General features: G+C 39.9%; 1 long non-coding RNA gene across 1 annotated transcript; it reads left to right on the top strand.

Moving 5' to 3' along the window:
* The first annotated feature begins 823 nt into the window (after nt 1–823).
* Nucleotides 824–21,630, top strand: LOC108433567. The gene is made up of 3 exons (XR_001858299.1): nt 824–1,151; nt 9,924–9,925; nt 21,598–21,630. It is a non-coding gene; the product is annotated as an uncharacterized LOC108433567 (long non-coding RNA).
* Nucleotides 21,631–27,940: the final 6,310 nt, after the last annotated feature.

The following is a 27,940-nucleotide window of genomic DNA, read 5'->3' as shown; positions in this document are numbered from 1 at the left end:
TCTTTATCTTACAGCTTTGAGATTAAGACACCCTGAGGTGACTATCGATCCTTTTTATGGCACTTTATGTGAATAGAGTTAGTGTTATGCCTCAAACATCTATAAAATGTACTTTTTTATATGGTGCTAATATATTAATCAAAGTAAGTGCTTTATCTTCAGAACATGTTATTTTTTTCCTGAGCTATTTTAACCATAAATGACCAGGTAACTGGGTTTGTGTATAGAATTAAACACAGGATCCCTTAATTCCCCACTTAATTCACACAGTAAAGAAAAAACATGTAAAGTATACAACAGAAAGCAGAAAGAGAAAGATGAAAAATATTTTAACCACAACGTTTTGTTTAAAATCTTAGCTTCAAGCAATTTCCATTTAATTCCATTTAAAATAACTGCAGGTTAAAAGAATGGATAATGAGCAGGGGCGTGCCTACGGAACCAAGCACTTTTTGCTAGAGCCCCACCCCCCCCAATCAAACAGCTGCTTTTTTGGGAAGCAATCTGCTATTATATGTGGTGTGCATTCCTTAGCTCTTTACCTCTATCTATTTATGTGATATGTGATGTCATGTTCATTTTTATTCCACACTACTGTAAAACAAAAGACCAATTTTATTATTTTGGTATCGGAAGAAACACTCTGTCTATCATTTCCTATAACCAATAAAATTCGTTGTACATTAAATCGTGTGCGGCTTGCACTGGGATTGGCTGTTTTGAATGGCATTCAGCGCCAATTGGATCCACCACAGTGCGCCAAATTGCTTGTTGCCAGCTCGTCGCTGTTTTCGGAGTTTAAGAGTAGCATGTTTACCAACAAAGTTCACCCAATGTCAAAACAAAAGTCCACTGCTAAGTTTTTCGAAAAAAACAAAAAACAAAAACAAGACTCACAAACTACTCAGCGTCGGCGCGCTTGTCATATAACCCTGCAGTGGAGAGACTTTTCTCAACGACATATCGGATAAAAACATAACCGAGACCCTCAATATCATCATCTCACCTGACCAAATGTAGTTCTTTGAACGGGAATTAACGCGTTAATTCACTGGACTACGATGAAATGATCTTCAACAGTGAGCCCCACAGTCTACGCCAGTCCTGTAGGCCTAATTATGGATTAAAATCCCCCCAGGAGGACATCAAAGGTAGGCCTAAATTTTTCGGGCTTTTTTTTTGCTGTGGTGAGTTTGTCAGGCTGTTGTGTAGCCTGTGGTTCTGCATCATACCTAAATAGTGATGACACGCTAGGAAAGTTGTTCGTGTTGCTGAAGTTGTGTCTGAAATGTTTAGCCCGTGGCTTATAACGCACGTGGTGTTTGTGTTTTTGAGAGACGGATGCTGCGCTAGCCGAGAGAGGAACACGTAACACGGTTTCTCTGAAATTCAGTGAGCCACTAAATAATTTACGTAATACTTTGCGGTGTTGGAGTTTGATTACAGTAGTGATGCATAATACTGCAGTCGCTGTGTGTGAAGCTGTTGTCGCTCATACACCTGCTGTGGGGGGCTGGGATTCTTAATGTCTTGAAGTAGCTGAGCAGAGTGGATTGTTTGATTTTTAGGAGTATTGAGGGATGACGACGGACCGTATGACCGCACAGTACACTCCTACTGTAGCTATTGAGCTATGTTGAATTGCGTGGCCCACCCGCTTTTATTCAGGCCCAGTTGCAGCTTTATTTCTGGCCACGCTGCTGATAACGGGGTTGCAAACCTAGGCTAAAATAAGCCAGAGTGCTTAGCCTGATAGGGGGACACATACAGCATGCTAATAGTAACATTAGCAGGCAACATGTTTCAGCGTCTTACACTTAATATAGCAAAATTCATGAACGCCGCTCTTAAATCTCATCGGCCCAGACTCGGTTTGAATCTAGGCCCACTTCTGGCCAAGTTGCGCATGCCGATATTCATTAGATTGGACGCAGTACCGCGTGCTGCGACACGTGATCTGCTTGGCCTCGGTTTGAATCTAAATACCGTGATACTTAACACTTCACTGCCCAGTTAGCAACACGTACTCACTTCATTCACTTTAAAATACGTTTACATACGGTTTAATTTCTTTCTATTAACCACACATAGCCCAATCAGATGTTTAACATTTATTTACATGTAGCCCAGCATTCACATTTATTCTGACATAACAGAGAATTCAAACAACCATAAAAAGAAAACCAACTGGTCCAGCCCCAGAACACAGCTGAACAATCAAGACTCTGCCATTTTAAGAACATAATGTGCAGTATGTAGTGTTTCATGCCTTGGAAAATCACCAGTAGGGGTGTACCATATCGTATCGTTCGCTATAATACCGGTATAACTTTCTAAACGATAAAAAAATCCATATCGTGATAACAGCGATATTCTGACTTGGTGACGTAATGACGTAATGCGCATGGCGTAACTACGTCCGTTGCGTGAGTCATTTTGGAACAGAAAGAAGTATGACGCAAAGCAGCTCTGTGGTGGAGTTTCTCCCAAAAACAGGAGCGACATCAGAGTGGAGATGGTTTGGTTATAAAATCTCGGATGTACAACAGATCACAGTAATATGCAAGATATGCAAGAGGCCTGTAACAACAAAAGGGGGAAACACAACTAATCTGTTTCACCACCTCAAGCAGAAACACTCAGTGGAGTCTGAGGAAAATCAAAAGTGTCTGTGTTTACACGCAAAGACTTTTGCCAATCCGACTGAATACAAAAAGGTGTTTATTCTCACTCTGTTCAACACTCTGATAAATCTTCCTTTGCATGCTCGCTGCGATCCGATGCAAAATGACGCGCATGCGTGGAGAGCCTCTTAGAGTAAACGTTACCATGACAGCGAACATCACGTGAGGTCCAGTCGGGAGATGAGTTTAAATTTTGGCGCGCTTGTGTTTTGAACGGCTTTAAAAGGATGTCGAGAGGAAGACGTCGTGCTCTGAGACACATAAGCTGGACGTCCGTCCCACCGCCGTCTTTTAAAGCTCAGAGTATAAACCTCGTCTCCTCTGCAGACCAGCTTCAGAAATATCGTGATATTATTTTAGATCCATATCGCCCACCCCTAATCACCAATTCTTAAAACTCACGTTTTCACTTGTATACATGCATGAATTTCAATGACAACACGAAAAATGTCATTTGGAAACAATTCTTTTGTTGTCGTATTTATAACACTTGCACACAGTACAGACTAAATGGGTGGAATAGCAAGTACAAAAGTAAATAAACAGTTACCATATACCCATAAACAGCAATATTGAATGGTTGGCCCAAGGCCACGAAAAAGTAGGTTGGACAAGTTGACTGGCCAGTGACAGTCAGTGGGTCTCATTTAAAGGACCATTGTCAGGTATAATGCGTCCTTTGTAGGGTCCTCAGCAGCAGCACTCTGCAGAGAAGCCTCCTCTGAAGCTAGTGCCAAATCTGCCCTGTCAGGATTCAAAACTACACTAGTGGCAAGACTCCTGACCCTCGAAGTTTGAGGTGTTTGAATGGCCACTCAGTAGGTCTGGACAACAATGCTGAAGGAAGTGCATGAGAAGGAGCTGTCAGTGAAAGATCCACAATTCTCACCGCATGAATTGATAATGTGACTGAGGGTTCTCAGGAGAAACTTGGATGACTCTAGGTTACAGTCCATAACTGCTTTGTTGATGAGTTTGCAGAGAACACGGCAAAACCAAAAGAACAGGTGCTCACTCTGTGTTGACTCCCGATGACCAAACTGGTAGCTCGCTAAGCTAAAAACACAGCATCACTTAGCTAGAAACTAAAAACACACCCAGCTTTCCTCCCCCAGCACTCCACCTGTGTTCGTGCCCTTCAAAATAAAAGGACTTAAAAGGCAAAAAATAATTATGTATCAATATTAATTAAAAATGAATATCAAAGTCCTACAGAATGTTCTAAGAAGAAAATGACTCAGTTCCATGTCAACTGCACAAATATTACAGTGTACTTTTTTTTGTTTTGTTTTGATTTGTTTTGTTTGCCCGTGGACTAGGGCCAATAAAACTCTGGTTTAATACAGAAAACTGACAAGTTGGACACTAAACAAGTGTTAAAGAAAAATTAAAACTAAATGTGTGATATACCATTGTGCTTGGTTATGTGTGTACACTTTTTGGCAATTTTATTATTTACAACTACCATGCATTTAAATCAGGTCTACTTCCCATATAGGAGCATTTTGTACTTCTGCAATTAAAGACTGTAGTCCATCTGTTTCTCTGCCTACTTTGTTAGCCCCGTTTTACCCTGTTCTTTAAAGGTCAGGACCACCACAGAGCAAGTATTATTTGGGTGGTGGATCACTCCCAGCACTGTAGTGACACTGGCATGGTAGTATGTGAGGTGTTGCACAGAGTGGATCAGACATAGCAGTGCTGCTGGTGTTTGTGTCCATTCACTGTCCACTCTACTACACATGTACCTTGCTAGTCCTTGTAGATGTAAAGTCAGAGACAATAGCTCATCTGTTGCTGTACAGTGTTGGTCATCTTCTTGTCCTTCAATGGTTACAGGATGCTGCCCACAGGACACTGTCTGCTGGACATTTTTGGTGTTCAGGCCATGCATAGCAGCATATTTTTGCATTTGTACTAATGTCAGTCCAATAAATACACTTGTGTTTTAAAACCCCTCTAGCACTGCTGATAATATACAACTACCATGTCAGTATCATTGCAATGCTGAATTGAAAGGCTTGCCTGCTGTCGAGGCAGGAGTTATGCAACTACTTAACCCTCCAGACGGCCTTCTGCTCAAGAAAACCCGAAGGCATACAGATATGTTGAACTTTTGTAAGCGGTTGGGTCTTTGACCTTGATACCAAGGTGCTCCACAGTGACTGTGCACTGATGAGTTTATGTATCATTCTCCAGAAATGAGGTTAGCCAGTAGTATGCGCTAATGTAAACATTGTGTTAGGCTGTTTGTAAATTATGAAATCTAATTTCACCATGAACTGTGGTTAAAATGAAAGACAGCATAATTAGCAAAGTGTTTTTATTATTTTGGATTTTAATCATAAAGACACAAAGTTTTTATCACTGGATAAATACTGACTGTTACCTGTTACAATCACTAGCTTTACTGCCTAAAGTTTTTGCTGAAGCTTAATTCACACCTAATATTAGGGATGTGATGATGCACTCTGCTAACAATTTGATTCATGATACTGAGTTCATGATTTGATTTTCTTACAATATTTTAAACAAAACGTGAACAAATTATGAACGACATTCTATTTCTGAAGTGTCAACAATGCAAAACAATGTATTTGCTTGTATAAGTTTTTAAACAAAAATAATCAGTCTCTTGCAAAACTCTTACAAAATCTTCTATTGTAGCTTCATAATGTATTAAATATCCAAGTAAAAACATTCCTTTTTTATTTTGGAAGAATAACAGTTTAAAATAATGTGTACTTTTCTTGTACCAAAATAAAAAAAAATGTTTTTTAATTTAAAAAAGGAATCTGTACTCTAGAAGGAAGATAGAAAATTGTGAGACTGAGTGATACTGGGGTTCTTTATGTCGGACTTTATGATTGTGGCTGTTTTTAAGAGGTTTCAGAAGTATCTCCAAAGGCACAAGGGCTGTCCTTATGGTTGCTTGTTGTTGAAGACGGTGAGCTACTCCATCATGAGATGACATCCATGATGAGTTTGGGAAGATTTAAAGTGTGCCACTCAGCCTCTTTTACTCCTACCTCTATATTAGCGAATTGTTCATAGCAGCAATGTTTTTATTAGCTCTTTCAAGCACCCAACAGCCGATTTCAGCATGTTGGCTATATTTTGCCCAGTTTATGACTCCAGGAGGGTGAGTTTGCAGTGCAAAACTCACCGTTTTCCGCTCTGTGGTAATCACAGGCTGTTAGTGACAGCTCTGAGTAGCCCTCAGAGTCCACCTCTCTTGTTATTGCTACATTGTCTGCCTCTTTGAAAGTTTGCAATACGTTTCATTGTTGAGGGCTGATAAAACAGAGTGATGAAGTGCAGACGTGACGGAATGCTGTACTACCTATCACTATCAACTACAGAAACTGCCTCATGTCCTTTGCAATAAAAAAAACAAACAGATTATTTCTTGTGCTCTAATACTAGATTGGGGAAGCAGGGCTGCAAAGGCACTCTGTAGAGATGTTTTACCTTTGAGGACTTTCTTTCTGGCCAGAGCTTTTCACTGTAATTCATTGCGCTGTAAATGCTGCATCATATTTGTTGTTAGCTGTGTATATGGACCATGGTAGTCTTGCAATATTTGCAAACTGTTTTGGTTTCATCAGTTACCCTGTCACTGTTTTTGTTTCAAGGAAACAGGAAAACCAAAATGTTGCCACACCTTCGATTTAAAACATGATGGAGCAGCCTCAGTCTCATTCACTTTCCATTGCAGAAGGGAAGAAGCTGCATCGCTATTAATGAGACTAAAGACTGTGGTGTATGGGAGCATAACATATGATGTGCTGGTGTGGGTAAAATTCATTGCACCCTCTGGTGTTAAAAAATTCTATTAAATTGGATGGCATAATAAACAGATTATACTTGATATTGTCTGTCTCCACATTGCACGTTGTCACATTTTTGCATCGCAATGTACCGTTACCCACCTACCTACTATATAATGATTCCTTCAGTTTAAATCTAAATAGATCTGATCAATAGCTTGCTTGCTGCTATAGAGTTGAATGTAACATTCATGTTGTCTCCTCCTTCTTTGAAATTCCAGTTTGACCACCAGGAGGTGAGAAACATGTTTTATGTTGAATCAGCCATCCCTATTACTGCTTTTCGTCCAACTTCAGTCACATCATCAGACACTCCTATCAGTCTGTGTGGACCACATAGCCAAGAGAGACAGTATGCATATAGAGTAGCTGTGCTGTGAGATCAGATGAGACACAGGGTATCTGCTTGAGGATGACGGATGAGGAGGAGGTGCGCTGCCTGGAGAGGAGGCAGCGTGAATGCTGTGCTGCACTACATTGAGGAAGGCTCTGAATATAGAAGAGCACGGTGCATTAATGAGGTCTGAGGGCGGAGGGTCCTAACGGATCTCCAGGTCACACGGAGGACATGGTAAAGCTGCTCCAATGATGTGTATCCACACAAGATATGTTTGCTTTTGAGGCTAGGCTTACTCTGGCAGCAGGCTGCTGCTGCCCCCTGCTATTTGGTCTCTCATGCTCAACATCAGTAATGATCTTGTATAGCTCACTGCTGCTTAGGAGATTGGGGTGCCATGTTTTCTATGGGCAATAAATATGATAAAACAGTCTTGAACATATGCATTGACCCTCCAGCACACAACCATATTATTTAGTTATTCGCGCCTTGTGCTTTCTGGGTCAGATTGAGTGATCAGCTTAAATATTCTGAGGGAGAAAACTGTGTATGGTTTATAAATGACATGAAAAGCAAGTTAATATCAGAATTTCCTAAAATTAAATGTTAAACACATTGGGTTAAACAGTCCATCACAAAGCCTTCATAGTATGCTAGAAGAATGATGGGCAGGTGTGCGTGAAGGGAGACTACAAAAGAGGGACTTTGTTGCTCATGTACATATCAAAATTCATGTCCCGTTTCAGATACATTAAACTTACATAATTTAGAGCTGCTTCATTGATTTCTCATGCTAGATTTAGCAACTAAAGCACAGCACATAAAAGTTAATAGCCCTGCAGAATAAGAGATGCTCCGATATTGTTCAACTATCATTCTCTCTCCGCACAAATGAGATTTCTGCAGAACTCTTGCAGCAAGCTTGCTACAATCTGACTGTCTGAAGACACATTGTGTGTTGCTGTTACCTACAAAAGTGGACTTTTTGAAAGGAGATCAGGAATGCTGCTGCGCCAAGGATTTTATATTCACATTCTGTCTCTCCCTTTGATGTCTTTATCTCTCATCTCCCTTTTTTCTCTCTTGCTGATCTCTCTCTCTCTCTCCCTCTCTCAGTTCTTTGTCTGTCTTTTTCTTTCTATCTCTCTTCATCTATCTTTCTGTCTCTGTCTATCTATATCTATCTGTCTGTCTGTCTTTATCTATTTCTCTCTATCTGGCTCTCTTCTTTCTTCATCTTCCTCTTTTATATTGCTCTCTTTCTCTATCTCTCTTTGTCTCTGTTTCTCTTCATCTGGTTCTATTTCTCACTCTCTCTGTCTCTGTTTCTCTGTCTCTCACCTTTCTCTCTCTGTCTCCCTCTCTTTATGTTGCTGTCTTTCTCTTAATATCCCTCTCCATATTTCTTTCTCTCTCTTTTTATCTCCATCACAGACACACAAACGCATGGTAAAGAAAGATCACACACATTTGTCAGATAAATGTGTGATAAAGGGGAAAGAGTTCATTAAAACTAGTGAACAATTCAAACAAACTACTTCAACCGAGGAGAGCATGATTAAGGAAAACTGGCATGTATACACTTTAAACCAGCAAACAACATTTAGCACATTAAATCTGCACTAAATAAAAGCTGTGGAGAGGTGTACGGCATTCTGGGAGTCCTCTACATGCTCCTGTCTGCTCCCTCAGTTGGCCTTTTGATGGCACCACACTGTTATTGCAGTAAGTCATGTGCATTTTTTTATTTTAACATGTTAAAATATCTATTCGGTCTTGAGAAGCCATTTGCACGTTCATTGATAAAGCAATAAGCTGCAGCTCATCCTGCGGTGCTGCTCATAAGTATACAGAGCCTCTGTTCATGTAGCATGCACATCAAACTGTCATTTGAAGTCTTCAGCGGTAAACTGCTGGGGGACATTAATCAAAGGAAGAAGCTGCTTCTTTCGCATCTGCTTTCCCTTTCTGCACAGAGCTGGCTTTTTTCCCCCTAACACGATGTCTGTCACTTCTAGTCCTCCAGGGGTTGAGCTTGTGCCCCTGAACCACATTATGGGATATATTTAGACAAAACACAGTGCGCTTCTGTCTAACTTCATTTAATTAAACCCTTCAAGGTGAGAAATGGCTATTATGGATGTTTAAAATCATATATCTGAATTAAGGGATGTTGCATTTAAAAAAGAAAGCTTTCAATCATACAGCCTGTGGCTAGTTTGCTTAAACCTCATTGTTATTCAGAATTTTCATCTGTGCATGTTATTTTCTCTCTGCGTACATCTAGTTCACAATTTGAATTTTTTCACTTGATATGGAAGGAAATGAAGAAATAATATTCATGCTTTCAGTGAACATTTAGCTATATTTCACAGTCCTAATCATGCTGTACAGGGCACGTTTTTCTGAAGTCCTCCATTTAAATCCAGGTTTCAGGGAGACTGCATCTCAGCAAGAAGAGAGAGAGAGAGAATTGGAGAAAAGGACAAACACAACAGTAAGGAACGAAAGAAGGGCACTTAGAAAGGACTGAGACAACTCCAAATCCTCTACATATCTTTTGATCTTCGAGCTTGTTAGTATGAAAAAGACCATTCGCTCTCTTGCTCACTCTCTGCAGTTTGCCTCACCATGTATTCCCCCCCCCCCCACCCCCTTCTGTCTCTCGCTCAATACCAAATAGGTATTCATATTTTCTTAACACCTCTGCAAGAAACCTCAACAAAGACATGATCATCTTTTGTTCTTTCCCAATTCCTAAACAGGAGACCTGCTTTCAGCTTTTAAAGAAATCTGCAGGTGTATTTTTCCTCCAAAATTCAGTCAGAAATTGGTTGCATTTTCTGCTTCTCACAATCTGAGTAATCCCAAACACATTCAGTGATGTTGGTCAGTCCATTGTTCTGAGAACACCAGCAACTTTTTTTTTTAATCTATTTTAAATCTATTTCCTTTACTCAGTAATGGCTTTTTGACAGCTACACATCCTTTCAGACCCAGAGCACCAAGTTGTCTTCTTACAGTGGAAGGATGGCTAGAAACCTAGTGGATTTTTCAGATCAGAAGTAAGAGTGGTGTTTGAATTTCTCTTAAAGCTTTCATTTTTGAGAGACAAGTTCTATTCATCTTATAGGGATTGTTGTTGCACTGGTGGTAGTCCTATTTCTGTTCATATCTTTTAATAAAATAATAATAACTTTGACTTTCCCCTTGTTTATGCAAGTGGTTTATATTATATCTAAAGTCCTCAGAAATATCTCCTGAAAATCCAATAACTCGTATGGCAGTTTTGACTCAAAGTTAAATAATATCAATATGGCCTCTGACTTTTGCACAGTCCTCAGGATATTCATGAATGTATATGCAGGTATTATTGTAACTTGTGCTCTTTGATGCATTTTGAAACTAAACCTTTTATAGGTGAGAAAATGAAAAGGAACAAGAAGTGTGTGTTTGTATGAGTACCGATGAATTCTATCCTGCAGAATACATAAAAATACAGATGATAGCCATCAGTAGAGTGGAATCATGCTCTTCCAGTAGGACTCTAACCCAATAGGTCAGCGCCAGCAGGTATCCCACATCTCTCCTTCAAATATGTGAGATAATTGGGCAGCACAAACACTCATGCAGAGGTTGCCATGGCAATGGAAAAAGGCTGGAGTTTGGACTGCAATATGCTATGGGAGCCTGGAGGCTATTTTCACTCCCCTGAAAACTATTAAACACAATCTAGGAGGGCCACTCATTGCCCTATGGCAGCTAATGGAAGGTGGCCTGCTGTACGAGGACAGAGCATCTACACACACCGCTTCATCTACAGCAGAGACCACTCTGATTCTTACCTGCGTTGGTCACCACACAGAGAGCTTTTATAAGCATTTCTTTCAGCGAGCTTCTTCACAAACATACTGCAGAGTCAAACAAAATAATACCAGCCTGGTGAAATGTCAGTTTCGAGGGGAAGCTTGAGTATGAGGCTATATTTGGTTTGGAGGCCTGCTTTTATTGTAGAAGGTGGTTATATTTTTGATGATGTATATTTCACAAGACTTCAGTCATTATACACGTCAAAATCTGTTGCAAACATTGGAATAATTGCACAATTACACAAACCTAATTACTCATAAATGTTTATGATATATATATATATATATATATATATATATATATAAAAACACATCTCTGAAATGGTAAATTTATAGGAGAAGGCAGAGGCATTTTTAACCTAACAGCAGAATTATGAGAGATTGTGGCTAATATTCGCAGGAGCTGGCTTTTTCAAATGGTGTAAAGAAAATGATGGGGAAAAATGGTAAATTAGAATCATAACCATGACAATACAAACGTGAGTACAGTAAAAGTTAGTAATTTTTCAGTAATTTGAGGGAAAAAAAGTAGAAATCATGTATTTAACTAATTATTACACAGACGTGTACAGCTGAACATATCAGTTTTTTTAGCATTTATCAAGTCTATCATTTGTATTAATTATAATTTCCATTCTTTTCAAAAGACTTTCAGTTTTTCAAAGAAATCTACAGGGATATTTTTCCAAACCTCCAAAGTTCAGTCTTAGAAGTTGGATTTGGGTTTTTTTTTTTGTTTTTTTTTTGCTTCTCACAATCCAAACATTCCCAAACACATTCAGTGATGTTTTGGCTAGTCCACTGTTTTGAGAATGTCAGCAATTTCTCTGTTTGATAAGTACGTCTTGATCTTCTCAGCAGTGTATTTGATGTTATCTTAATTAATTACCTTTCAAGTTTTCTACAGGGTATTGCATAATGTATTAAAACTTGTTTGTATTAATCAGTGTCCCTGATGCCATCAATCAAAAACCAGTGTTGTACAACATCAAGCTTGCACCGATTCGTACTTGACTGATGGATTCAGACGTGGATTTGCAATGTCTTTCATTGCTTCGGTAGTGTACAAAGTGCCTCCTGTTACCTCCAGAGATTTTACATTTACAACATAAATACATAAACACTCCACTGTATATGGCAAAGTTTGGTGTTCTAGTGCAAATTGTCTCCTTTTTTGTCTTTTATGAGAGTTTCCAAACATCATTTCAAACCCATAGCTCTATGTATCTCCAGAAGGTGACAGATTTGGTGATCCAACAGGACTTGGGTGGTTATTGGGAATCCTATATTCTCTACTTCTTAAAATATTTTAGGAACATAAATTTGGAAATTTGTTTAATTTTTCTTGGTCTTTTACTTATTTTATTTTGACTTTTGTATTCAAATGCAAGTGGAGACATTTAATTGTTTAACCATTTTAGATGTAAATGAGAGAGAAATTTGCAGACAGCTAACGTGTGTTTAGGTAGTTGCTTGTGTGAAGGTTAAGTTAGGAAATCAACAAAACAGATATACATCAAAATGCCACATTTCAGCTTGTTCACTGTAGAGGACGAGTACATGAAATATTTATTTATTTTTTCATTCTGCCTCTGGTCCTGTCAAATGCTCCCCAGGGACAACCGTGAATTAGGTGGAGTTGAGCTGGTGAGTTGAACACGCAATACAACTAAGCACTGCATTTCAATTTGGAAGAAACTGTAATTTCTCCCGAGATCATCTGTACACAGTATTACATTTTCTCCTGTGTAACAAACATTGACATAAAGGGATTTAATGGGAGCCATATAAAGCACTTCCCTATTAAATTGTCAGCCGCTTCCCATTTGGCTGCTCATAGCTCTTTCATCCTGGACGCTATCTCTTTACGGGAATTGTATGCAAATTGAATGAGCAGTTTTTGGGGACAATGAGCAATTAAAAAGCCTCCTTTACCACCCCACATCCCCCACCCCACTGTATTCTCCGCTGTATAGAGATGCCCATCAGCCACCTAGCCTGGCTAGTTCCTCCCTGCATGTGAGAGGCTGTTACACTCTGACCAGACCTTTCTTCTTCTTCTCAGAGCAGAGGAAAAGAGCAGCTTATCTGCATTAAAGAAGCTGTCACTGACACCCTGACACACGCTGGAAATACTGCAGCTTCCTTCTTGGCGGAGGTTCTGTCTCAGTGAAGCCCTGCAGCAGATAACCCAGGACCTGGCGAGGCAGGGAGAGAGAGGGAGAATGCCAGGCTTATCTGGAGGCCCACAGTGAGAAAGAGAGGGCTAATCCATTACTGCTCCAATCACAGCAGCCGCCTCTGAAAGCAGCCCCCCTGAGCAGCAGAATGAGACCGCCAGCAGTGGCGGGAGGTTACACACTCTCTCAAGTGTGCGCACACATGGACATTCACTGCAGTGCCATGAGTGTGCACAGTATTTCTAAGAAAAGTTTTTCATGTTTTGAGGCTTTCTACAAAACCATACTGAAGGTATATTAATCGTAAAGAAGCCCCACAGATTCATGCTTTCTTCAAGAAAGCTAGAGTTAATAAAGCAAGCCTTTCCAATTTCTCATAGGTGGACTTCAGCAAAGTCAAGGAAAATGCACACACTGGCACCACAAGAGCACCCAATGCCTTAAACCATACTGAGAATTGCTATTACTATTTGATATTTGTTGTGAATATTGTAAAAAAATAAAGTAGTGAAATGTGTGTGTGTGTGTGTGTGTGTGTGTGTGTAAGAAAGAGAGAAATGGCAATAAAAGCAGTGATTAATACATTCTTCTTAACTCTATTAAATTAAAAACAATACAATACGATATTTATTATTTGATGTTTTTCATAGACATTTTAAATTTATGCTCATTACAAATATGATGCAACACTTTCCAACAAAAGTTGTGAGAGGAGCATGTTTACTCCTGAGTTACATCATCTTATAACAGCATTCAATAAAGTGCTTTAGTTATATAAATCTTTAGATGCGTGACTGTAGGGGGCCTTCATTGTTTTATTTTGCACTTTATAATGCACCACACATTTTCAGTAGGACACAGGTCTGGACTGCATTCAGGCCAGTCTAGCACCCACACTGTCTGATTATGCAGCCATGCTGTTCTAACAAGTCCAGTATGTTTCTTGGAGTAGTCATGTTGAATTAACCATATATATCCCTGAAGACGATGGCATCTAAAATGACAGTTGCTTCAAAATGTGAACATATATTTAAATGGTAATGGTGCCTTCACAGATGTGCAAATTACCCACTAACTAGTTTGGTTAAAATATTAACTTCTTTATATTCTTTACTTATCTGTCCGAGAGAAAATGATGTCCATTATTTACATAAACAATCTGAAATCTTAAATTTGACAGACCACAATGCACAGCTTGAGTCTAGAGAAGTCGGCAGCATTTCTGGACGCTCTTGATGTATGACTTCCACAAGGCATTGAATAGTCTTACCTTGCATTTGTGGATGCAGCAGCAAAATGTTTATTGACCCCACATGCCATATCCATTGCAGAAGCATGTCGGTTTTAATGCATGCTTTTAATGGCACGTCTGAGGAATTGAAGGTCACAAGCAAAATGCTTGTGAAATGCCTAAAATCGATAAGAACTATCAGTATATGAGGCCCCTCAGATGGCCAGGGTCTACCCAATTTTTTGTTGCACACTTCTATAACCTAAAAATAGCTCAACCAGTTTGCATTGAAGCCATTGTAGATTTTCACCTCTTCTTACTTCTGAATGTTTTCTCAACATTTAAATTTTCTTTCTAAAAAACGTTTTTGAAATGTTACAGGTATTGATTCCACAATTAGTATTTAATCACAAAAAAATCCAAGAAGTTAAACAGATAAAACATCTATGTTTTTTGTACTGCCTCCCTTTCATGTGTATATACCCACACTTGTACTGTAGAAACAATACAAACAGCAAATTAACACAATTATTGACAGAACTAAGTAAAATGAAATACATCTGTTACTGTTATCGTTGAAGAGGCATTTATAATAAGAATATACTATACCTCTTAGTCACTTCTGGCTAGTTGCTTTTCTATCTCTCTAAATATGCTCCAACTAATTCAGAATACAGCAGATTGTGTTCTTACTGGGAAAAGAAAGTTTTAGGTTATTATTCGGTCTTTAGGTCTTATTCAGTCTGCATTGGCTTCTAAGATTTTCAACATGTTCATAATATTTATAGCTCTTAATGGCCTAGCTCTGGCAAAGGTTGTAAGATTTAATTGCTTCTGTTTTGGAATCACAATTTGGAGAAGTGCAGTTTTCAAATCCTATGAGCAGCCATTGTAATTCTGGCATTTATTTTCAACAATGCTGTGTTAAGTTGAGAAAATGGTAACACTTCACTGAAGGTAAAATTCATTAGACTAGATGACAATTACATAAGCGTTTTGGGACAGCTGACAAACCTATATAAACATTTATAAATCCTTATTCTAAACACTTATATAGGCTGCTTTTATCAACTTCAAGGTGACATAACACCTGTATAAAGTGACTTAGATGTTTGCTGATGTTAGGTGTTTTTAGAATATTTTCTCAAGTGAATTGAAACATCCAGAGTATTTTTGGCATGTTGAAGACATAATAGTAATTTTGTTACACAACAAATGAGACTGTAATGAGTTTTGTATATTTTTCTCTGGCCCTATGTTTGTGATCATAATATTTTATGAGGCCCTGTGGCAATGTCATGACACTGTAATGAGAAAGTTATGTATATTTTCTCTGGCCTTTAAGTAAAGTGAGTTTTACTTGGCTATTTATAAGATGTTATAAATAAGAACAGTAATGCCAAAACACTGAGGTTAGTTATGTATAATTTATCTTATTTGCCTCTTAAGTTAAAAAAAAGAAAAAAGAACAGTTTATTTTTCCTGAATGTTCTATCACTTAAAAACCTGCTTCATGTAGTCATGTTTCCTTTATATTTTGGTGGTGGTGCTATAAGAAATTACTCTCCTGGAAAAAAAAAAAGAAAAAAAAATCTTATTGAAATAATTACCATGATAGTTTTGGCCATTTTTGTGTCATCTTTTGAAACAACTTGGGTAATTTTATTAGGTTGAAAACATCTGATGTTGTATTTTAAGAATTGCGTGTGAAGTGGACACTATTTGAAATGGGAGAAAAACTGTGAAATGGGCACTGTCAGCTGTCATAATTTGCTATGTCCTTTCACCGAAGAAAGTGTTATGACACATCCCACATGTCAACAAACACCTGTCACTTGAATACAGATGTTTTGTCAACTTGTTATTAAAGTGGACAAATCCAGCCTTTATGACAACTACTGTGAATACAGTGATAAATTTGTGTGTAGGTTTATGTGAGTTGTCATGAAAGGCTTATGTGATTGTCAAGTGGCCTTAAGAATTTGATGCACAAGAGGAAGAAAAGTGTTACCGGAAAAGGTAACCTAATGAGACAGAGCTTGTGAACCACCTGTAGACCAATCAAAAGCAAACCCATATGATATGTACATGACAACATGGTCACAACTAATAGGCAGTCTGGCACACCAAATGATTCATGCTAGAAGAAGTATGTCTTGGCCGTAATAACAGACCTGGATCTGACTTAATAGAGATTAATCACAATTTAAATCGCAGTCACAATGTTGGCTGGAAAAATCAATATTAGATATTTTCCCCAAATCCTTCAGCTCTAGTTCAAGCATATCTTATTGATCTGTTGAACTATTATAGCCCATCAAGACCACTTTACTCAACTGGCTCAGGCAAAATCTAGTATCACCTACAGCTCAGTTGGTGGAATATCTTTTTTTTTTTTTTTTTTTTTTGCTACATAGCTGCTAAATTCTGCTATTCTTTGGTTATAAAAGTGTGTGATAAGTCTTTGGGTCTGCTGGTGAGTCCTGACCATTTAAGAGGTAAATTTTTACTTTATCATCAACAAGTCATTATTTCACCAGAGTAATACTGCTTTTGATTGTGTGTAAAGTTTAGGCCACTTTACACTCCTCAGATCAGGTGTTTGGAAAAGTATGTTAACCTTAAGCAGTGTTCTTGTCAAAACACCCGCAAATTATTCACCACTGCAACATTTCTTTGTAGATTACTTTTAGAGGGAAAAACATGGCCTTCAACAAAGTTGTTTTTGACTGTTTTGTTTATAGATATGCTCACATTTAAAGCAAGTCATATACACATACAGATAAAGAGGGATTGAGCGAGTGCAGCTTTAGATGCTTGAATGGCCTACGTTAATGGCTGTGGCCTTGGCACTAGCTTCTATTGAAATTGCAGATAGGGATCAGAAATAACCTACAAGCCAGCTGACCCTGAGACTGCACTGGCTGGAACAAAGGGGACAGGAAGAGGGAGGTGATGCTGCTGGTCAGGGTCTCGTTCTAGCTGTCCAGGGGCAGACACTCAGCTGAATACCAATCGAGGACATCAGTAAACAAACAAGAAGAAAACTCGTGAACCTGTCTTACTGGGGTCTTTTTAATTCAGCAGCAGGAGGACTTAAAGAGCAATGGGAAGCCTGCATTGTAAACATGTGGGAAGTGGTCATGGGTGGAATAGTCATAATGACAAACATGATGGTGACCATTACTGGTAATTTAGCCATGTAGGGAAGAATCGTTAATGCTACCCATGTAGCATGACAATCAGCAGTGGCTGACTGTTCAGAACCACCCACGTCAATGTGCACTGTTCCATGGGTCACAAAGCCCAGAGAGGAACATCACAGCAGGGTATTAGGAGTCTCCAACTGCCTTGCACACCCACATATTACTCACAGCACTGAGCTCTGTCTGAAAAACAGGATTAGCAGCCCCTAAATAGCAGTCAAGGCTAAAGCTTAGCACTGAATGCTTCCAATTATTGTCATGTCAAATCTGGGTTACACAGAAGGAAAAAAAACAGAGCATTTAAAAAAAATTGGAACACCTCTGGAAGGTTTTGGGTCTGCGATCAGAATTAAGGAGGCTGTTAATAGTTGCACTGTTGCAAGAGTATTTTTGCATTTCTCAATAGATACTATTTTCAAAACTTATTATTATTATTTTTTTGCTTGTGCCACAAATGTTAGCCTTCGTTGTCCGCAGTACTGACTCACTGTGTCTTTAGTCGTGCAGTTTTTTCACTTTTGTTTTTGTGTATGTGACAGAACACTCACAGAAGACCACGGGGACGTTCTTGCCTAATTCCACAAGGACCGTTTTTCCTTTTTCTGAGAGCAGATCAACCTTTACGAGTCTGCTGAGGCCTGGCTGTCATAACACATGGTTTAGACAGCGGAGGTCTGTTAGAGGAATGCACCAGAGGTTGTTTTATGTGTCTGTCTGCGAGGCTGCGGTAATTCATCACTCCTCGCGGTAATCCTTCTCCTCTGTCTGCTCTAATTGTCTCTCCAGTGAGGTGTGCTCCGCAGGCCGTGGTTGTCACAGCCTTGACCTCGCCCCTGGGCTCCTCACAGCACCTCCTGCAGGCCCGGAAGAGTCAGTGCAGCCTTCGAGCCTGCACGTCAACCGGCCCCAATGCACTGGGTGTGAACAATTAATGCAGTCAAATTCCCTTAGATTAAAAATAACAATCAATTCCAGGCGCACGCTATGTAAATTCAGATTAATTAAAAATTGTATATCGGCCTAGGAATAATTGGTTCCCAATCATCTGTGTAATGAGAAGCATTTGATTAATTTATCAGAGAAGTGAAAAATAGTCTGCATTCAGATGTGTTATTTGCATTATAGGGGAAGCCGGCCTTGATGTTTTTATTTTTTTTTTCTCCTAAAACGTACACCTCAAGAACAGTAACAAATACATACAGACCTAAAAAATAATGCTATACATTCTTACAGATGTACACAAAAGTTTTTAAGTGTTCAGCTGCCTGGAGGAAAGTAGAGCTTGATGTGAAGGACTTTGTTGCAGAATTTACATATATGTACTGTGTATACAAATGCTCGTAGTGGACCACGCAATCATCAGATTGTTGTGCTTGGGCACATGGCTGCGTGTGTGTGTTTGGACCAATATGCCTACAACCGTCAGTCTCGATTATACCTTTGTGTGCTTGCCCTCTGACATAAACACCACATCAGCACCAATTTCTGCTCCTGACTCTCTGTGAGATCGAGCCTGATTACACCAAGTGCCACTGGGATCTGCCTGTCCTGCCATGATGGTGTTAGCTGAGCCTTCGGCCGCCTGCCTAATTCCCACTGACACCTCATTTCAGAAACCCTCCTGTGGTTGCTGATTCTGTGACACTGCCACAAGGCCGGCAGAGTGCACTGATATCAGCAATGTGATCAAATTGTTCTTAACCCAAGGCCCACGATAACATACTCAAATTTTTTTTCTTTCTATGCAACACTAATAGTTTGATGTAAAGGTAGAACTTAAATACAGTATTATCATGAACTTCATACATATTTTCTTTGAATCTATAAATAATTTTATATATATATATATATATATATATATATATATATATATATATATATATATATATATATATAGATGACAAACTCACACCTCCGTCAGAACTTTGACCAGATATCGGGGGAGGTGGGGGACATTGACTCAGAATGGGCCATGTTCCGTTCCTCCATTGTTGAAGCGGCTGACTGTAGCTGTGGCCGTAAGGTAGTTGGTGCCTGTTGGGGCGGTAATCCTCGAACCTGGTGGTGGACACCCCAGGTGAGAGATGCCGTCAAGCTGAAGAAGGAGTCCTACTGGGCATGGTTGGCCTGTGGGACACCAGAGGCAGCTGGCAGGTATCGACAGGCCAAACGATCTGCGGCTTCAGTCGTCGCCAAGGCAAAAACCTGTGTATGAGAGGAGTTTGGTGAGGCCTTGGAAAGTGACTTTAAGTCGGCTCTGAAAAGATTCTGGCAAACTTTCAGGCGACTCAGAAGGGGAAAGCAGTGTGCCACTAGCACTGTATATAGTGGAGATGGTGTGCTGCTGACTTCGACTGAAGACGTCATTGGGTGGTGGAAGGAATACTTTGAGGACCTTCTCAATCCCACCGACACGTTCTCCAGTGAGGAGGCAGAGTCTGGGGACATGGGAATAGGCTTGTCCATTACTGAGGCCGAAGTCGCTAAGGTAGTTAAGAAGCTCCTTGGTGGCAAGGCTCCAGGGGTGGATGAGATCCGCTCGAGTTCCTCAAGGCTCTGGATGTTGTGGGGCTGTCTTGGCTGACACGCCTTTTCAACATTGCATGGACATCAGGGGCGGTGCCACTGGATTGGCAGACTGGGGTGGTGGTGCCTCTTTTTAAAAAAGGGGACTGGAGGGTGTGTTCCAACTACAGGGGAATCACACTCCTCAGCCTCCCTGGTAAGGTCTATGCAGGGGTACTGGAGAAGAGAGTCTGGCTTATAGTTGAACTTCGGATCCGTCCTGGTCGTGGAACACTGGACCAACTCTTCACCCTCTCCAGGATTCTGGAGGGTTCATGGGAGTTTGCCCAACCAGTCCACATGTGCTTTGTGGATCTGGAGAAGGCATTCGACTGTGTTCCCCGGGGTATTCTGTGGGTGGTGCTTCGGGAGTACGGGGTACATGGCTCTTTGCTACGAGCCATTCAGGCCCTGTACAAACAAAGCAGGAGTTTGGTTCGCATGGCTGGCAGTAAGTCAGACTCGTTCCCAGTGAGAGTTGGGCTCCATCAGGGCTGCCCTTTGTCACCGATTCTATTCATAATTTTTATGGATAGAATTTCTAGGCGCAGTCAGGGGATGGAGGGTGTCCGGTTTGGTGACCTCAGGGTCACATCGCTGCTGTTTGCAGATGATGTGGTCCTATTGGGGACATCAGGCCGCGAACTTCAGCTTTTGCTGGATCGGTTTGCAGCCGAGTGTGAAGCGGCCAGGATGAGAATCAGTACCTCCAAATCCGAGACCATGGTTCTCAGGCGGAAAAGGGTGGAGAGCCCTCTCTGGGTCGGGGATAGGCTGTTGCCTCAAGTGGAGGAGTTCAAGTATCTCGGAGTCTTGTTCACGAGTGATGGTACAAGGGAGCGGGAGATTCACAGGCGGATTGGTGCTGGGTCAGCAGTGATGCGGGCTCTTTACCGGTCTGTTCTGGTGAAGAAAGAGCTGAGCCATAAGGCAAGGCTCTCGATTTACCGGTCGATCTACGTTCCCACCCTCACCTATGGTCGTGAGCTTTGGGTAATGACCGAAAGAACGAGATCGCGAATACAAGCAGCCGAAATGAGTTTCCTCCACAGGGTGTCTGGACTCTCCCTTAGAGATAGGGTGAGAAGTTCGGTCATCCGGGAGGGACTCGGAGTAGAGCCGCTGCTTCTTCACATCGAGAGGAGTCAGCTGAGGTGGTTTGGGCATCTGGTTAGGATGCCTCCTGGACGCCTCCCTCGGGAGGTGTCACAGGCAAGTCCACCTTGGAGGAGACCCCGGGGAAGACCCAGGACACGCTGGCGTGACTATATCGCCCAGCTAGCCTGGGAGTGCCTCTGAATCCCCCTTGGAGAGCTAGTGGAAGTGGCTGGGGAAAGGGAGGTCTGGGCCTCATTGCTTAGGATGCTGCCCCCGCGACCCGAACCTCGGAGAAGCGGAAGATAATGGATGGATGGATTGATGGATGGATATAGATGACAGGATCTTAATTGTCCTGCCGTGACAGCGTGACAGACATGGTTTTGGGAGGTGGAAACACTTCCCTGGTGGAAAGTATTATATTTTCAGTTTAATTATTTTGTGAGATTTTTCCCTGTATTGTGTTCCCTACACCAAGTATTGCTAGGCAGAAGACATTTAACTTCATCTGTATATAAATGATTTTACACTTAGGACGTGACAAGATCACCTTGAGGTCTACCTTTTCTCAGTTAATTAAATTTTACTGCTAAATAGCCCTGCGATGGACTGGCGACCTGTCCAGGGTGTATCCTGCCTTCCTCCTGATGATAGCTGGGATAGGCTCCAGTTCCCCCCACTACCCAGAAGGAGAAGTGGCTTAGAAGATGCGCACACGTGTGTGTGTGTGTGTGTGGGCATGCTATTAAGTAGTAAAAAGTGATATAGTCTGCAGGCAGTTTAATGGGTTCCATAAGAAATATAAGTTTGTTTCATTTTTGGCAATCATTTTTTGTCATATTTTGGTGGTTGTGCGAAAATAGATCTTATTGTGTGATGCTATAGGCTAGTGTGAACGCTAGCCATTACATGAAAACTATGTGCTAACAAAAACATGTTTGTCGCTGTATAATAGCATTTTTCAAAAAAGTCAAAAAGCAGTTAAGGTTTCTCAGCAGTTTAACATAATGAGATTTAACGTTCTTCCATTTAAAACCTGAGTGGTGTGGCTCAGTGCAATACAGTGTATGGTTACATTATAAATTAGAGCTGAGTAAGTTTATCCAGGTGGGGGAATCTAGTGTTGAACCCAAGGAAAGCTTAAAAACTTAATTTTAGTAAGGGCTTTTATTCGTGTTCTGGACCATTCCCAACCCTCTCTCATTTCTTACTCTGATGGTGGGCATGAAAAATGTTTATGGACCTTTGATGACTTTATCAGCAGAAGTAGATGTGTGATTTGACATAATGACTGTGCTGATTTAAATAGAGCATTTTAAGTAATCCACTGACAGTGCTGGCAACACACATGCACAGAAACATTTTTAACACAAGCTACTGTACCTTTTATTTGTGTTTAGCTTTCACAAGTTTCTCAAGAACATTTTTTTGAGAGTGTACATTCAAAGATTGTCCTAGAAAACTATGTGCTTTTTAGGGCTGAGATATTCATGTTGGATAGCTGAGGAGTGATTTTGGGACTAAGCATCTAAAACAGGACTTACAGTGTAATACAAGAACAATACAAAACGAGGCATCAAATGTCTGTATTTTAAAAAGACTGTCTGTAACTGAAACATTTTAACATAAATTACCAACAAGTTTTTTGTAGATTTATTAAGCAGTTATATGTTTTATTAAGCAGTTATATCTCAATTAAGCAGTTATATGACCCATATTAAGCTACTATTTTAATCAGTATTTTTCTAATCTGAGAACAAACTAGCTTTATCCTCCAGCAGCACATGGTGAGGCATTTATTTGAATGTGTTAAGCAGACAATATGATATGTGGCTGGCTTTGATAAGTAGTAGGTGTGATTTCATTAGCACGTCTTTAACATATTGTCAAAGTTTTATGATCAGTCATCATCAGATGGTTGTTTCTTTCAGAAAAGCCTGAACACTCTTAGGCTTGATATTAAATTGATTCAATGAGTAAAATCACAACTAGACATGCTCATTTAGATTATGGATTAATAACAACTTCCTTACCATCATTTCTGCTCAAGTGTCTTTCGACACTACAAATATGTACAGGTATGCTCTTCATCAGGAGTTTCATCTGTGCGATGTCATGTTTTCTTTTCAAAACATGCAAACAAGCCAGTCAGACTTTGGCAAGTAGGTTTTAAGTAATTGCTCGTTAGATCTGTTATTGGAGCTGTTAAAGATTTTGTTGAGTGTAAAAAATCTGTTAAAAAAATGATTGCTTTAAGGACAAGAAAAAGAAGGAAAATAAAAAAACTAACCCCTCACAGTGTAGCAGAGGAAATCAGGGAAAAAAGAGGAAAGTTTAAACAAACAAAAAAAAAGTGGTGAGGCAAAAAAGCAAGTATTTTATTAGGCACAAACTCTAGGCAGAGCACAATTTTTTTATTGCCTCATTCCCCAGTGAACCAAACAATTCAATAAACACTTCCATGTAAACAAAAACATGAAATTCACATTTGTAAACCAGAAAATGAAAGAAAGTGGCAATTAGGAGAAGCTGTATATGCTGATAACTTGGAGTTGAGGATCATGAACAACATAATTTTCTCAGAGGACACTGTTTTTCATGAAAATGCAGGAACAGCCTGCTGAGCAAAGAGATTGACTGTGAGGGAGAGAAGTGGGGAGGGAGGAAGAGAGGCAAGGATATGGAGAGAAATCTCCCCAAGCAAGGTGGTCTGACCTTGACGTGTTCGCTCGCGCACCGGGCGATCTGTCTGTGGCCCTCAGCGAGGCAGGCCTGGCATATGTGCTGCTGGCCTCATGCACCAGATTCATCGCTCGCGCAGATCGAAGCAGACCCGTAAACGCGAGATGTGTGAAAGAGCCCTGACTGTTTAGAGCCATGTTTCTAAAATTATCCCTGCAAAGGAACAGGGACATTGGTTGGGAGGGCAGCAGGTGCTAGTGCTCTGTGGTGTATTTACTGAGGAATTAAGCTGTAATGTCAGACTATGCCGGATGACTCCCCCCCCCCCCCCCCACCCCCCTTCTTCTGAGGGAGTGAGGGAGGGAAATATTGTTTATTTGTGGGAAGAAACAAAACCATCTGGTGCTCTCAGAAACAAGTGACGTTATTTCCCTCAGCTGCTGGGTTCCAGTGCATAGAAGCAAGAACAGAAGTCATCGCACATGTCATAGTTATAAGGTAAAGGTGAGCAATATAGTGAGGATTAGATACTCAGAGCAGCAGTTAATGTAGAGAAATAAGCAATAAATACACTCTTTAAAAATATAGGTTCATGAATAGTTCTTGGCTTGAATGTATTGTTCTAGGACACATCTTTACACTGTGGGAAGACTCTTTAAAGTTAAGTATACTCCATGTTAAGTAAATTTCATATTAATTTAAAAAGATGTTTTTCCCCCTGTTCAAAAGTTCTTTAGAGAACCAAATGTAGTTCTATGATATTGCTCACAAGAACCATTTTCAGTTAGTTTATGTAGTACATGAATAGATTGTTTCATTTTGAGTTAAATTTCACTGTTTCTGGATTGTATGTGTTGACTATTATTCATTTACATGCTAATATTTATGAAATGGAGTATGCGGATGGAAATATGTGGTGCTAAGCGAAGAGTGGTGTATGTGAAATTGATCCATGTCCTTCTCGTCAAGTGACTGGCCATGTGTCTCAGTAAAGCTGATGGATGCGGACATGATGGATCTTAATATGACAATAATTCAGCTCGCAATTAGGTCCTGCTCATTATCAAAACAGGGCAACTGTCAGTCATGCATGTCAAATCTGTCTGGGGCGTGCTGTTGTCAAGCCCTAATACGAGGAGGAGGGTGTTCATCATCAGCCTGACTCATCCATGCTGGCTGACAGGATAGCATCCTGTGTCACGAGAGAAATACGACTGTAGGCCTTAATCACAGCGCAAGCCTATGCATTTGATAATGAGGCAGGGGTGGAAATTGTGAATGCTGCCAGTGCAACAGCAGCCATGTGAAGCACACAGTCATATGTGCCACTCATTAGTGACCGTAACACATCCTGATATCATGATGATGATTATAGTAAAATAGTGGTTTTTTTTTTAGGGGACTGTTTGGTTGTTTCTTTTATTTATTTATATTTTAAATATGCCAAAACCCAACTAACTCTCCAAACAGTTGTTAAAACAGTGTCTCAGTCATCAGGCAGCATATTTGTAATCCTTTTATGTAGTAACTTTCTGTGATTTGTAGCTTTTAGAGGCGTTAAACTGTTTAGGTTTCTGTCACCACCATTGTAAACAACTCTGACTCTGTAAGCTTCACTAGAACAGAACTTTTAACATCAGACTACTTTGACTATCCTAACACGTTAACCATTTAATTATAGAGATTGTAAAAAGTCTACATAATTCTATTTTAACTGAGAAAACGGTGTCAGACCAAAGTATACCACTTGTACTTACTGTCATTGCTAATTCTTCAATGCATTACTTTTTATCTTTTTATTAATAGCTTTACAACTTTACAACCTTCAGTCCTTTCATAGGTGATGTATACAAAGGTAGATTATGAAAATTTGACCTCCTAGGTTACAATTAGAGTAACATGGTTAACCCCTTAAATGGCCAGGGCCTGCCTGGTGGTCCAAAATATTATTACACACTTCTACAACCTAAGAATAGCTCAGTCAGTTTGCAAGTCCCTTTATTTACTGAATAATAATCCTTAGTAATGTAATATGTAACTGTAATAAGCCTGGGATTTTATAGGCTTAAAGAAAATGGTTGAATAACAACTTGTGTCAAGGTGAAATATAGGTACACTTGTTTCTAATGAGTAGAACACCACTGCCCTACCAGAATTGATTTTAAAGTATTGCTTCTTGTCTATAAATCAGTCGGTGGATTAAGACTGAAATATATCTCTGTTCTACTTGTAGGATACAAAGGTAACAGGCCCATCAGTTCACTGGGGACTGGTCCTCTAGCAGCATTAAGAACTAGAACCGAGCACAGTGAAGCAAACATTTGTGAGCAAATAGCCTGAACAGGACCTTATAAATTTAGGCCTTCCTCATAAAATATGTCTAAATTCTATCCTAACATTGCCTTTGGTTTTTGTTTGTAGGATTAGAGTCTCTTTCCCATTCCTCATATGAGTGAGCTTGAAAAAATTAAAAAGGAGCCATGTCATCACAGTCTTGTGACCACTTGTGTAGTCTACAAAATCATTATCCTATTCAAGATGCTACAAAGTGTTATTCCTATCTCCCAGAGTTTCTTTGTTCTGTTTTGGTTTAGTAGGGGTCATGGTTATATCAGCATTATACACACATGGCCACACTCTCACTTGAACCAAAACAGCATTGAGAACTGGATTCTCTTTTCACACAAGTCACTAGGTTAGTGCTGATGCTCTAGCAAAGATGTAAGCTACTGGGGAAAATGCATACTTAATAAAGTTACCTGAATTATATTAAATTTGTTTTGCTTTCATGAGCGGACATTGTAGACACTCGTGTTTCCCTCTCAAATTGCTCCTGTGATTTTTAGAAGAACTCCACAAAAAACAAAAGGCAGGCAGGACTGCACCACTCACCCGCTGAAGAATTTGTTCTATGTGAGCAGGCACTGCAAGTATCTCAGGCCCCCACCAAAACAAAACAAAGTCTCTTTAGTTGTGCCTGTGCAGCAATGTCTGAGTGCTCGCAGTTGAGGTGATGTGCCAAAATACTTATTGATTGAGCTGTTCTTTCTCTCCTTTTCACCTTCTGCAGTCAGTGGTTACTGGAGATGCTGCTAGACAGAGTGTGTAAGTAAATTAACTACGTTCTTGATTTATTTGAACTTTAATTGAATTCTTTCTAGCCACTGTGCTGCTACAGCTGCTCAGAGCATCATGTGTGAAATTACTCAAACGCAAACACTTGCTACTATGGGGATGTTTACTGTGGACTAGTAGTACCAGTGTTACTGCCTACCATGAAGTGAAGATATATGCTTAAGTGTCCTGCTTGCCTGCTTCCCGGCCATGTCAGTTAGCACTGAGCAGTGGTTGTCCCTTGTTGCCTGTTCAATAAAAGAACATTCATCTGTAAAGAGCAGGGTTTCATGTGTTTTATTCTATGCCGATGCCACAATAATTTTTGGGGCCTTGTGTTGAATGTTCTTTCAGGCATGCTTCAATTAATTGCACCGCAGCAACATTTGACAAATTTAACAACCATGGTTACAGCATCGATTGTTTGTGTGCTAATATACACAGTAGAACGCCTTGAGTCATTATCTTCATTGTCTTATCATTAATGGCAGATTTTTGAGTATTGCCCTTTACTAAGACTCAAAAATCTCAGTAATTTGTCTAAATATTTATGAATGTTTGATGCTTACGCATCTACTCCAAGTCAGGCATAAGTTGTTCAACAGTTACGCCTGGCATCTTATAGGTTTCCAATGGGTATCGTTTGAAATCTGCTGATACCACTAATAATTACTTGAAATAAAAAAAAGCTGTTCCGAGTGTAAAAAAGAATATTTATAACACTTAAATTCAAACATTGTGAATAACCTTTTAAAACAGCTTCTACTGAAACTGACTGTTCTGAAAAACATTACCTGTCACTTCAAAACAAAGCAAAAATTTTTGTTTAGATAAAATCAGAAGGAGTCAGAATTTGCAAAATAATAGTTCTAGTAGAATAGAAACATGGGCTCCACATGCTGCTGGACTATTTTTCTCTCTGTAATATTGTTGGCAGTATGAAAATTGTGCCAAAGGCAGGTCTTCATGCACATTCATGTGACAAATGTGTGAAGATTTAACTTCTTCCGTTGTCAGAGGTCTGAGTGTATTAATGTCACCTGCCTTTCATTTACCCTAAAGTGCGTCTGTGGCACATTCAGTGTTGAGCATGGTTTGTTACAGATGGAAAATGACCTCAGCTGGAATATTACAGTGTTCTTCA

Source organism: Pygocentrus nattereri, chromosome 3, assembly GCF_015220715.1.
Source record: "Pygocentrus nattereri isolate fPygNat1 chromosome 3, fPygNat1.pri, whole genome shotgun sequence".
Classification (NCBI taxonomy): Eukaryota; Metazoa; Chordata; class Actinopteri; order Characiformes; family Serrasalmidae; genus Pygocentrus; species Pygocentrus nattereri.
The sequence above is the reverse complement of the archived record's forward strand: the minus strand, read 5'-3'. Positions and strand labels throughout refer to the sequence as shown.